The sequence below is a fragment of the Mya arenaria genome, chromosome 7, assembly GCF_026914265.1.
Source record: "Mya arenaria isolate MELC-2E11 chromosome 7, ASM2691426v1".
In the NCBI taxonomy this organism is placed as follows: domain Eukaryota; kingdom Metazoa; phylum Mollusca; class Bivalvia; order Myida; family Myidae; genus Mya; species Mya arenaria.
Genome location: NC_069128.1, coordinates 39,082,509 through 39,095,454, shown reverse-complemented (window position 1 = coordinate 39,095,454; position 12,946 = coordinate 39,082,509).

Sequence of the window (12,946 nt, the reverse complement as noted above, 5' to 3'; positions counted from 1 at the left end):
AGGAAATATCACGCCTCCAACATATATGACGCAACGCCATTGGTCCAGGACTGGTCACGCGGTGACCCCATATTGGTTCACCAAATTTATTTCGTACGTAAATGGCGTCTATTTTCCGATCCCGATGAATGAATGAAACATTTAAACATGTAAACAAGTTGTCGACCTCATATATACGTTACGAGGTGAGTAGGTGACCCGATGTGGGATATACGGGGCGCAGGAAACCATATTCGGCACTTCGCTCTCATCCGATATGGTTTCTTTGCCCCGTATATCCAATATCAGGTCACCTAATAATCCCGTCACTTATAATATTTAACGCGTATCCACGTTTCGTCAATGAGATGTTCATTTAGTTGCGGATTTAAACACACTAACTGATTTAATAGCGTTATTTTAATATTAGATGTGTCGCTGTAAATGTGGATGTTTTTTGGGGGAGTTCGTTCCATTCTTTGAAGTGATTGCACACCTAAGCATGTTATAAACAAAATGTGAGGTTTTTAAATACGGAATTCATAAACAATGGGAAATTTGGTACGGTGAATACATCCAAATAATCTACCTCAATCTTTCTTAGATAAAAAAATAAACGCGAAGGAAATTGAATGGCGATAAAAAAAAGTTCAGAAATCATAAGTACGTCTGTTTTGCTTTCCTTCCTAAATTTCATAACTTGCTGAAAGTCATGTTTGTAAGCCCCAAGTGACTCTCCGCGGACAGTAGCTGCATGAGTTGATTGTTAGTTACCTCTGGATAGACGCACCCCGTCCTGTAAATATCAGCCTGTGACACTGGCGCCTTTGTGGCCTGTACCATACACACCTGGAAACGCATAAAGGTTAATATAAATCAATTCAATTCTGTAAAAAAACATTGTGCAGTTATGCCCTTAAAATGTAAGACATTCAGTGGCTAAAAAAAGGCCTTTTGGGCTGCAAATTTTACCAAAAGCGTGATAAAATTTGGGTAAGCCGTGAAGTATTCATACGCGAATCATATTATCATATTTTAAGGAAGATTTAAGCAGTAATTTATTGGTTTCAGATGCTAAGTTAATATTGATCGCCAGTGAAGTGTATTATTGCATAACTAATGAAGATTCCTTAGAGTTAAGTCCTAAGGATTAAATGCTAAATTACTACGCGCTTGTAGCGTAGTTAAATTGTTAACAGTCCGTATAAATCCGAGGTGGTTTTCGAAGGCAAATTGCCGAGGTGTTCTGACTGTAAAAGCATAGGTCTCTATATGATCAAAACTGTTTATTGACAGTACTTATAAGGGTTACGCCCCACCTCCTTTTAGCACCACGCGTAAGCAGTATTCATAGTTCATGGCTCATTCAGACCCATTCAATGATCCTGAATGACTAAAAAAGAAAGAAAAAAATACCTGTCCTTCGTTACATTTCGTTATTGCGCTGCAGGTGTTTGGTGCAGATTGCTGATCACAACTGTAACACAGTGGACCGCCGCCTTGCGGGTACCCTGGAGCAAAACATATTCTATGTGAAATTATTAAACATATATTATATAGACATTGCAACATTATAACCACTTCCTCGATGATATTGATCATAGCTGCACGTACAAGGGAGCATTAAACGATTTTGTTATTCTCATCTATACGAGATGCAAATTAAGTAAACGATTTTCGTTATGCGTATTTATACAAGATGGAACTTGAGTAAACGATTTCGTTATGCGTATTTATACAAGATGGAACTTGAGTAAACGATTTCGTTATGCGTATTTATACAAGATGGAACTTGAGTAAACGATTTCGTTATGCGTATTTATACAAGATGAAACTTGAGTAAACGATTTTCGTTATGCGTATTTATACAAGATGGAACTTGAGTAAACGATTTTCGTTATGCGTATTTATACAAGATGAAACTTGAGTAAACGATTTCGTTATGCGTATTTATACAAGATGAAACTTGAGTAAACGATTTTCGTTATGCGTATTTATACAAGATGAAACTTGAGTAAACGATTTCGTTATGCGTAGTTATACAAGATAAAACTTAAGTAAACGATTTTCGTTATGCGTAGTTATACAAGATAAAACTTAAGTAAACGATTTTCGTTATGCGTAGTTATACAAGATAAAACTTAAGTAAACGATTTTCGTTATGCGTAGTTATACAAGATGAAACTTGAGTAAACGATTTTCGTTATGCGTAGTTATACAAGATGAAACTTGAGTAAACGATTTCGTTATGCGTATTTATACAAGATGAAACTTGAGTAAACGATTTCGTTATGCGTATTTATACAAGATGAAACTTGAGTAAACAATTTCGTTATGCGTATTTATACAAGATTAAACTTGAGTAAACGATTTCGTTATGCGTATTTATACAAGATGAAACTTGAGTAAACGATTTTCGTTATGCGTATTTATACAAGATGAAACTTGAGTAAACGATTTTCGTTATGCGTATTTATACAAGATGAAACTTGAGTAAACGATTTCGTTATGCGTATTTATACAAGATGGAACTTGAGTAAACGATTTTCGTTATGCGTATTTATACAAGATGAAACTTGAGTAAACGATTTCGTTATGCGTATTTATACAAGATGAAACTTGAGTAAACGATTTTCGTTATGCGTATCTATACAAGATGAAACTTGAGTAAACGATTTCGTTATGCGTATTTATACAAGATGAAACTTGAGTAAACGATTTTCGTTATGCGTATTTATACAAGATGAAACTTAAGTAAACGATTTCGTTATGCGTAGTTATACAAGATAAAACTTGAGTAAACGATTTTCGTTATGCGTAGTTATACAAGATAAAACTTGAGTAAACGATTTTCGTTATGCGTAGTTATACAAGATAAAACTTGAGTAAACGATTTTCGTTATGCGTAGTTATACAAGATAAAACTTGAGTAAACGATTTTCGTTATGCGTATTTATACAAGATGAAACTTGAGTAAACGATTTTCGTTATGCGTATTTATACAAGATGAAACTTGAGTAAACGATTTTCGTTATGCGTATTTATACAAGATGAAACTTGAGTAAACGATTTCGTTATGCGTATTTATACAAGATGAAACTTGAGTAAACGATTTCGTTATGCGTATTTATACAAGATGGAACTTGAGTAAACGATTTCGTTATGCGTATTTATACAAGATGGAACTTGAGTAAACGATTTCGTTATGCGTATTTATACAAGATGAAACTTGAGTAAACGATTTTCGTTATGCGTATCTATACAAGATGAAACTTGAGTAAACGATTTTCGTTATGCGTATTTATACAAGATGAAACTTGAGTAAACGATTTTCGTTATGCGTATCTATACAAGATGAAACTTGAGTAAACGATTTCGTTATGCGTATCTATACAAGATGAAACTTGAGTAAACGATTTCGTTATGCGTATCTATACAAGATGAAACTTGAGTAAACGATTTTCGTTATGCGTATCTATACAAGATGAAACTTGAGTAAACGATTTTCGTTATGCGTATTTATACAAGATGAAACTTGAGTAAACGATTTTCGTTATGCGTATTTATACAAGATGAAACTTGAGTAAACGATTTTCGTTATGCGTATTTATACAAGATGAAACTTGAGTAAACGATTTCGTTATGCGTATTTATACAAGATGTAACTTGAGTAAACGATTTTCGTTATGCGTATTTATACAAGATGAAACTTGAGTAAAGGATTTTCGTTATGCGTATTTATACAAGATGAAACTTGCGTAAACGATTTTCGTTATGCGTATCTATACAAGATGAAACTTGAGTAAACGATTTCGTTATGCGTATTTATACAAGATGAAACTTGAGTAAACGATTTTCGTTATGCGTATTTATACAAGATGAAACTTAAGTAAACGATTTTCGTTATGCGTATTTATACAAGATGAAACTTGAGTAAACGATTTTCGTTATGCGTATTTATACAAGATGAAACTTGAGTAAACGATTTTCGTTATGCGTATTTATACAAGATGAAACTTGAGTAAACGATTTTCGTTATGCGTATTTATACAAGATGAAACTTGAGTAAACGATTTTCGTTATGCGTATTTATACAAGATGAAACTTGAGTAAACGATTTTCGTTACGCGTATTTATACAAGATGAAACTTGAGTAAACAATTTTCGTTACGCGTATTTATACAAGATGAAACTTGAGTAAACGATTTCGTTACGCGTTTCTATACAAGATGAAACTTGAGTAAACGATTTTCGTTATGCGTATCTATACAAGATGAAACTTGAGTAAACGATTTCGTTATGCGTATCTATACAAGATGAAACTTGAGTAAACGATTTCGTTATGCGTATTTATACAAGATGAAACTTGAGTAAACGATTTCGTTATGCGTATTTATACAAGATGAAACTTGAGTAAACGATTTCGTTATGCGTATTTATACAAGATGAAACTTGAGTAAACGATTTCGTTATGCGTATTTATACAAGATGAAACTTGAGTAAACGATTTCGTTATGCGTATTTATACAAGATGGAACTTGAGTAAACGATTTCGTTATGCGTATTTATACAAGATGAAACTTGAGTAAACGATTTCGTTATGCGTATTTATACAAGATGAAACTTGAGTAAACGATTTCGTTATGCGTATCTATACAAGATGAAACTTGAGTAAACGATTTCGTTATGCGTATTTATACAAGATGAAACTTGAGTAAAGGATTTCGTTATGCGTATTTATACAAGATGAAACTTGAGTAAACGATTTCGTTATGCGTATTTATACAAGATGAAACTTAAGTAAACGATTTTCGTTATGCGTATCTATACAAGATGAAACTTAAGTAAACGATTTTCGTTATGCGTATTTATACAAGATGAAACTTAAGTAAACGATTTCGTTATGCGTATTTATACAAGATAGATGAAACTTGAGTAAACGATTTCGTTATGCGTTTTTATACAAGATAGATGAAACTTGAGTAAACGATTTCGTTATGCGTATTTATACAAGATGGAACTTGAGTAAACGATTTCGTTATGCGTATTTATACAAGATGGAACTTGAGTAAACGATTTTCGTTATGCGTATTTATACAAGATGAAACTTGAGTAAACGATTTTCGTTATGCGTATTTATACAAGATGGAACTTGAGTTAACGATTTTCGTTATGCGTATCTATACAAGATGAAACTTGAGTAAACGATTTTGTTATGCGTATTTATACAAGATGAAACTTGAGTAAACGATTTCGTTATGCGTATTTATACAAGATGAAACTTGAGTAAACGATTTTCGTTATGCGTATTTATACAAGATGGAACTTGAGTAAACGATTTTCGTTATGCGTATCTATACAAGATGGAACTTGAGTAAACGATTTCGTTATGCGTATCTATACAAGATGAAACTTGAGTAAACGATTTTCGTTATGCGTATTTATACAAGATGAAACTTGAGTAAACGATTTTCGTTATGCGTATCTATACAAGATGAAACTTGAGTAAACGATTTCGTTATGCGTATCTATACAAGATGAAACTTGAGTAAACGATTTCGTTATGCGTATCTATACAAGATGAAACTTGAGTAAACGATTTCGTTATGCGTATCTATACAAGATGAAACTTGAGTAAACGATTTCGTTATGCGTATCTATACAAGATGAAACTTGAGTAAACGATTTCGTTATGCGTATCTATACAAGATGATACTTGAGTAAACGATTTCGTTATGCGTATCTATACAAGATGAAACTTGAGTAAACGATTTCGTTATGCGCATCTATACGAGATAACAATAAAGGAAACAATATTATTATGAGTATCTATACAAGATGCAATTGAGCTATGCAATTTAGCTTATATAAGCGAGAAACCGTTCTTAGCGAACTCCTTATAGAAAACATACAGCGATTTCGAGTACCTTACATGGTAACATTTGCAAACTGTCGTATAATTCTTCGCAACATTTGTACAGAATTGATTTCTTATGTTCAAACAAAGGTAACCGAACCCCTTGTGAAGTATGTGAACTAGCTTAAAGAAAACAATATGAATAACTTGTGCAGTTGTGTGCAATTGTCCCCGTTTAAATACATTTTGAGTTTCTGTTTTGATATTAAAGCTTTGCCTTAAGATCGGTTTAACTCTATCCTTAAAGATGCACTCTAATTCCCAGAAAAGTTTACCACAATTAAAACAATTGTTTCAATATACCAAAAATGATAACAAATTTCGAACACAATTGTTCTTATGAAGGATACCGAGATTCATTTGAAAAAAGGGTGCAGAAAACATGGTATTTCTACTTTTGAGGCGATGGTAGATCTCACTAAATTTTTTAGCACTCACCAGTCATTTCATGTTTGTGCGTTTTCAGCTATTATATACAAAGTTACAATCTTGTTATCAGATATTAATATTTTTCATGAATGCATTATTTAGTAAGAAGCTAAAGGTTTATCACTCAAAATATGTTTGTTATACATGTGTATGTAGTGATTTTGAATACGAGTGTCACTTTAAACGAACTCGACTGCATTAGCAAGGATACGGTATAAACCAATAATGCTGGCACATTGTGCTGCCTCATAAGCACAATAACCTGTGCCTCGTTCAGCATAAAACAGTATGCCAACAGCTGGGCCAGAATTCAATATTGATATTATCCTTAGACATGCTTTATCGACTCCTTTCAGCCTATTGGTCAGCTAAATGCACAGGCCAATCACAACACTCATATTATACTCTAATACTTAAGTTCATTCCAAGTTGGTTCTTGAATACGTCCCCAGATACTTACAGGGAGAAGTTTGACACACATTTAACCCTAAAAAAGTATTTAACACACCTTTAAACAGTTAAACGCCAAGGAAAGATTGAAGATGATGGATGAATGTAAATGAAAATCAAGATTACCTGTCAAAATTATGGGTATCTTTTTTCTCTCGTAACCATTTATTATAAATAAACTTTTTATCAGGAAACTTTCAGGAGTATAAACAAATGTCAATATCAGGGGCGTAGCTAGCCCTGTGTTCGTGTGGATTCATAATTGTGTTAAAGGGTACGGTGTTATGCCCCCTATATTTTTTTTGAAAACAATGGCGCAATCTGGTGCATTCTAGGCTTTCTGAGGTGCTTCATTTAGAACTAGAAAATGGACAGTTCATGTAGTACAATGTAAGCATACTGCATCTTTGGCTGATTTTTTTTTGTCAGAATCATGTGGATTCAGCCGCGTACACGCGTAAAGGCAGCTACGCGCCTGAATTATATTATGAGAAATGTTGATATGAAACACATTAAAATAGAAATAACCGCGATCATAGGACACATACCACCTTGTCCGCATAGAGCGCTGTTACACAGAAGACCACTGCAACACTGACTACACACCACAGACGAGGGCGCAGCCTCCTGTCCCACAGGGTTGTCAATGTCGAGGTAGATGGAAACCTCTTCAGATTTTGACCTTGACCTTTTACCGACAGTCGTTTGCGGTGACGAGCATTGCTTGAAAAGTAATACGAGAATACAAAAAAAGAATTATTTCTTATTAACAGCCTGAACCATTCACTGCTATATCACGCCTCCAACATGAATGATGCAACGCCATTGGTCCAGGGCTGGTCACGCGGTGACCCCGTATTTGGTCACCAAATGTATATCGTACCAAATCCGAGTCCGATAAATATTCGGATGAATAAATGAAACATTTAAACATGTCAACAGGTTGTCAAAGAGATATATACGATATGGGGCTAGTAGGTGACCCGATATGTGATATACGGGGCGCAGGAAGCCATATTTCATTTATGGTTTCCTTTGCCCCTTATATCCCATATCGGGTCACCTACTAAACCCGTAACTTATCGTGTTCACATCCTGATCTTGACCTTTAACCTTTATCTGCTGGTGTAAAGGAATATTGCTAAAAAGACTTAAGAAACACGTTTGGGTTATGTAAACATATGACTGCATGAATTATTAAGCACATACCCAAATGTGACGCATTTTTTAAAATGGACCCATATATGGTCCGTTAAATGCAACTTTAAAAATACTAATAAATAAATATTGAAAAATAATGTGGCAAATTGTTAGGAATGCCCTTCAACAAATGCTGATATTTGCTGAAATATCACCTTTGAAGACAATTGAGCAATGCGATCCAGGTAAGCGTATTTGCGTGATTTATTGATCATATGATGCGAATGTATTCGATAAAGATTAAAATATCCATCTACAATTGTATCAGTCCTTGTGGCCGAGTGTGAAAAGGTTCAGTTTTCTATTTTCTTGACTGTTATGGTGTAGGTCTCCCCCCACACACTCAAAGTTTTTTTGTAATTTAATTGTATTTTTCTCGGTATATAAGAATAAACTAATTATAAAATAAGTATTTTCAGATGCAGTTTTCGGAAAAACATGATTTTGGTCCAATAACATAAGCAAGTTCCGTAAAGCAACCAGGGTTAAGTCAGTATCAATGTGTCAATGTACAAAACAAAATAGATATCTATTTTGAGCAAAGACTTTATCAATAGTTTGTTTTGACCATTTTGTGTTAGGCATAGGCTTCGAAGAACATTGCCGACACGTTTGTCCAGATTAAAACAATCAAAATCAAAGCAGTAAATACTAGCCTCAACATTATGCCGACAGCTATTAATTTGCATTCTTACTTACCATAGGGTCCCGACATCCTAGACTGAACCGTATGTTTCCATCTGCGGTAGTGTACAGATCAGCAGAACAGACCTAAACGAGGACTCGCAATGTTTAAGTAAACTTTAAACTCAGTTTTACATAATCTCAATCGAAAACTTCTACTGATGGACCGGCATACATCCGAGGATGTTTTCGATTGAAAATGGCCGATGTGTTCCGAATATTAGTTTTAGGGTCTAGATTAGCTAATATTTGTTTGCACATGCTATATGACCATATTTGATAGTTTACAGATCAGCAGAACATACCTAACAATGTTTGAGTAAATATTGAACTCAGTGATTAGATCTAATGAGACAACTATTTGTTGAGACATGTTGTATGACCATACATTTTACTCATAAACTCATTCACTTGCTTACCAAGTAACTGAGGCATATAACTCGCAAACGCCAGTGCAAACTAACGTTGTGTGAATGCAGGTGGCGCATAGTTACCTCATTTGGACCACAGCGAATCGTTTCTGTACAGTCTATTGGCTTCAGGGCATCTTTGCAGTACAAGCACGTATAACTAGCGGCTGAAGATAAAGCGATATGTCACCAATATTCAATCACTGTCACATTTAATCATTTTGCTCGATATGACAGAGGCACCGGAATACTAATATGTTATAGGGGAGGCGGGTGTTGGTCCAGGTGGGGGTATTCCCTACTGGTAATTAGATCATGCGAGGAGATTACCCCCGAGATAGATGTTTTGATTGACATTGCGGTCTGAAAAAAGCTTATTGAGCGAATAGTTTTTTTTTTAAATAAAGATTCTTGTATTTAATGTTTCTAATGTGAGTTATAAGAACTATTAAAATACTGCATATCTAAGAAATCTAGCTTTGTATTACAAACATGCATTTAAATAACGATATAACGTTTCGAATAATAATGCCTCATTTTTAACACGTGATCAACTGTTATTATTTTCGATGTGTGTATTGCACTTTGGCATTTACATGCTATTTCCATGCCATGTGTTTATGTCATTGTACGATGAACTGTATATGTTCAAGTTACCTATAAATTAATGTTCTGTTCTGTTTCTTGTCTTGTATCGCTTAAAACCATATATATTTAGCGAATTTTCCAGGGATAATGTGTATCATTTTTAAATGGCTTACATGTTTAAATTGTAGATTTTACCAGTCAATTCACTTAAATTTCATAATATGTACAGTTAATGTTATGCTTTATTGCGGTCGTTCAATATCAATGAACTAAAAATAGACAATGGCTCATTAAACTGCTACTATATACCTACAAACAGTAAAATTGCAAACATTGCGATATAAATATTCAGTCCTATAACTTCTTAAACATACATGTAAAGAAATAAAATCTACAGTTAAACGGGTAAGTTAATACTGCGTGGGTTTTCAAACAGGTGTTGCCACTTTTGAAATTAAAACAATATTAATACAGAAGTATATAAAAGCCAAAAAGGAACAAGTAAAACTGTCACACATCCAACATTTGAAACAAATGCCATCAACAGTTTACTTGTTTCCAGTCATAATCGCTGCTATCGAAAAAAAATATGGCGGTACAAATTATGTGTCGGCAGTTTAAAGCATCCCGTTTGGTTTCGTCAACATTGTCGTTGATTGTTTTTTTTGTTCCTCTTCGGGATAATTTAGTGGCAATAGAGTATTGCGTTGGAGCGTTCTTAGCGATGCTTGTAACATTGTTGTCAGCGACGTAGTGATAATAGAAAATTGCTAAAGTATGTGTTTTGGAGTGTTTTTTGCGTTGTTTCAATAGCCGTAGAGATAATAGTAAACCGCTTAAGTCTGTGCATTGGGACGTTCGCAGCGATTTTCCATCAATTGATGTCAATGACGTAGTGATAATGGTATACCGCTCAAGTCTGTGTTTCGGGATTTTATCAACTATGCTCTTATCATAGATGTCAATGACTTAGTGATCATAGAATATAGTATACCGCTGAGGTCTGTGAATTGAAACTTTTTACGCCTTGCTCATACCTTTGTTTTCAAGTGATAATATATACCGCTTAAGTCTGTGTTTCGGGATTTTCTCAGCGATGCTCTTATCATTGTTGTCAATGACTTAGTGATCATAGAATATAGTATACCGCTTAGTTCTGTGAATTGAAACTTTTTACGCCTTGCTCATACCTTTGTTTTCAAGTGATAATATATACCGCTTAAGTCTGTGTTTCGGGATTTTCTCAGCGATGCTCTTATCATTGTTGTCAATGACTTAGTGATCATAGAATATAGTATACCGCTTAGTTCTGTGAATTGAAACTTTTTACGCCTTGCTCATACCTTTGTTTTCAAGTGATAATATATACCGCTTAAGTCTGTGTTTCGGGATTTTCTCAGCGATGCTCCTATCATTGTTGTCAATGACTTAGTGATCATAGAATATAGTATACCGCTTAGGTCTGTGAATTGAAACTTTTTACGCCTTGCTCATACCTTTGTTTTCAAGTGATAATATATACCGCTTAAGTCTGTGTTTCGGGATTTTCTCAGCGATGCTCCTATCATTGTTGTCAATGACTTAGTGATCATAGAATATAGTATACCGCTTAGGTCTGTGAATTGAAACTTTCTACGCCTTGCTCATACCTTTGTTTTCAAGTGATAATATATACCGCTTAAGTCTGTGTTTCGGGATTTTCTCAGCGATGCTCTTATCATTGTTGTCAATGACGTACTGATAACAGTTTATAGCTTGAGTCCATGCTTGGGGCCGTTCTCAGCGATTTTCCTAGCACAGTTGTTAATGGCGTATTGATAAGAGAACATCTTAAGCCTGGGCCTCTGGACGTTCTCAGCGATGCTCGTCTTAAGTGTTGTCAAAACTATTGTGATAATAGACTACCGCTTAATGCACCAGTTAATTGTAACCACGCCCCCTCCCCCCTACAGGTCAGGGGAATAGCGGGGAATTTGACTTACGGTCCAGCCAATCCCGGGTAAAATCCCCACCCTACGGGGAAACACTGCCGGTAAAATCCCCACAAAATGCCCCCGCATCCCCGGGACATCCAAGGTAAGGCCCATTCCCCGCTATTTTCGGCGCGTAAACAAAACCACCGCATTTACTCGGCAATGCAATCACCTCGAAGGAAAAAACGCGGCCCATTTCCCCTGCTACCCCAGGTATAACCCCGGACCTGGTGGGGGGCGTGGTTACAATTGAATGGTGCATAAGTATGTCCTTCGGGGTGTCTTAGCGATGAACAGTTTAAATAAACCCAAAAGAGCAGTTTTCATACTTTGTATGAGTTTTCGTGCATGCGAAAAATCTCTTATTTAGCATCTGAGTAAAATTTGAAGTGTACTGCTGATAGGTTAGGAAATCTGACAGTTGTGTATTCTCAATGGCTATTTTCGCGATAGTGAGGTCGCGACCCTGTTGGTATAAATGCTATTCTCCAGGAGTTCTTAACGTATTATGTCGGAAAATTGGCAGAATTATTGAATTACCAGAAGAAACTGAGCTTAAATGAGATCGCTTATTAAATAAACTGTCTGATAAATGCGCACTCACATTGAATGGACTTAAAAGCAGCTGTCAGAGAGATATACACTCATTCGAAGGCAATGAATGAATTGGATTATATATTATATGCGAGGACCTTATTTTGTTCAGTTTCTTCGTTTAAAAATAAAACAAATAACTTTATTAGTGTTTGGCGCGAAATGTCTCTAGATTTGCCAGTATACATGCACTAATCGCTAAACAATCTACTGAATAAAACAATCAATGGCTAAAAAATGGACATTTTGTGGTCTGTTTCGTCCTAGGCATTCTTAATAGTTCCGTAAACTTCCTTCCAGCGGAAACATGAGCGTAAACATTTAACAGCTTAATGACAAAAATAGTGTTTTCGTATTCGATTGAAAGGATTTTGCGAGATGTACGGATTAAAGATGCACACTATAAATTGAAGCCATATATTTTTAATGCATTATTTTGTTTAACTCAGTTGATTTCAATGATCAAGATAGAAAAAAGTGTCAGATTGGTTTACAGATAAAAATTAGCAATATTTTGGCGCCGTTTTACAGAATATTTTGTGGCCACGTAGCTATAAATTTGATGTTTTTCCATACTTGTCTTTAAATCGTACCAAAATGGCCTCTTTTTTCGATTCCGATGAATAATCAAAACATTTCACAGATAGTGTTCAATCATATTGTCTCGATCAATGTAATATGTAAGTAATATTTAAGTTACGGGGTAACTAACCTCCTTTCGC